At 45.1% G+C, this 1,732-nt stretch overlaps 1 pseudogene; it reads right to left on the bottom strand.

Annotated features, from left to right (window-relative positions):
- Positions 1 to 207: 207 nt before the first annotated feature.
- LOC119036696 (ADP-ribosylation factor 1-like) lies at positions 208 to 760 on the bottom strand (annotated as a pseudogene).
- Between the last annotated feature and the right edge of the window lie 972 nt (positions 761 to 1,732).

Raw genomic sequence — 1,732 nt, 5'->3', positions numbered from 1 at the left:
AGTGCCAGAAACTGCTTCACTGGAAACAGGAACGAGTTACATTAAATAAAGACTGGGTTGCAGGCTGTGTCTGCACAGGTACATCATGGTGAAGCACCATGGGACTGACCATGGAGACCGCTTCTGGCCTTCACACAACAGAGGCACGGCTGCTTCCTGAAGGAAAGAGGGGGTGAAAGAAGGAGTGAGAGGGCAGAGAAGCGCAGCTCACTTCTGGTTCCCGAGCTGATTGGACATGCAGTCCAGTCCCTCTCAGAGCCAGTCCCCACTGGCGACAAAGGTGGCCCAAGGGCAGAGGGTGCAGGCCCAGCTTGTCCGTGATCTCGGGCCTTCAGGGCTTTGGGGGAGGTCCTGCTTGTTTGCGAACACGAGTAGGACAGCATCCCTGAGCTCTTCCTCTGCTGGCAGCCAGCATCTGCAGGGGCTGCTCTTGGGCCCCGTTCATGCGCTCTCTGTCATTGCTGCCAACCACAAAGGCGAGACCTTGTGTGTTATGGAAGTAGTGGTGCCACAGAGGCCAGATCTCGTCTGGCCATCCACGTCCCACACAGTGAAGCTGATGTTCTTTTACCCCATAGTTTCCACGTTGAAACCTGTGGCAGGGGTGGCGGTCACGAGCTCACTCAGCTTAGGTTGTAGCGTGGTGGTTTTCTGAGCAGGGTCCAGGCTCACCATGAGAATTCACATTCTTTTATTTTAATTGTTTTTTTTTTTTTTGCCAAAAAAGGCCTGTAAAGAGGTTGACAAAGATATTCCCCATGTCATAGATCAGAGGGAGAGACACTGGCCAGAGAAACCCTTGGCGTTCAGTCACTGCTGCCGCTGTGAACCAGGCCTTGGTTTTGCTTCCCACAGTTCATAATGCCCTTTTATTGGTGAGTAGTATTTCTTTATTTGGATATATTTCAATTTGTTAATCCTGTTAGTTCTGCCAAAATCCTGCCAGATTTTGGCTGCTGTGACCACTTGGTGTAAATCTTTACATGAATATGTGTGATTTTTTTTCTTTTGGGGAAACACCCAGGATAAAATTGCTGGGCAGAAGGGTGGGAGCACCTGGAACTTCATGGCACTGGAAGCTTTATTCCTTCCAGCGAGACATGGTATTAATACCTTAGTTCTTCTAAAACACTTGGAGATCCTCAGAGGAATAAGTCTATTAAGCAAGAACAGTTATTAATTAAAGTTTGTGACAAATAAAGTAGGTAATTTTTATGTCAGAAATTCCAAATCTGAAGAGTTGTCTTAATTACCTAAAAATTCAATGTAATAATTACCAAGACATTTAAAAAGGTCAGCAAGGTCAGCAAGCTTCATATAAAATCTTGAAGAATTTTTAAAAATAAAATTATAACAATCAGTGTCCAGTCAGGAGACAGAAAGCACACAGTTATTTTAACAGAGAGAATGTAATACAAGTAATTATCTGGATATGAAGTTATTAATAAGATAAGTGAAGGGAAAACTGAACAGTAAGATATAATGGGAGTACCAATTACAAAAAGCATCCACCTTCCCCTACGAGTGGGAGAAAGGGAATAGAGGTTGGAGTTATTAACAGTTAGTACTGTGGAGCCGAGACTTAGACTCAGGGTGCATTGCTTGGTGGTGCTGCTATCTCACAGCGGGGAAGCTCTGTGACAGGGTCTGTAAACTACCGCCCACAGGCCCAAACCGGTGCATTATCTATTCTCTTTCTTTTCTTCTCCTTCTTCTTCTTTTTGTACAGTCT

This window comes from Artibeus jamaicensis, unplaced genomic scaffold (genome assembly GCF_021234435.1).
Source record: "Artibeus jamaicensis isolate MK-2021 breed Jamaican fruit bat unplaced genomic scaffold, CSHL_Jam_final contig_588, whole genome shotgun sequence".
NCBI classification, from domain to species: Eukaryota; Metazoa; Chordata; class Mammalia; order Chiroptera; family Phyllostomidae; genus Artibeus; species Artibeus jamaicensis.
The sequence above is the reverse complement of the archived record's forward strand: the minus strand, read 5'-3'. Positions and strand labels throughout refer to the sequence as shown.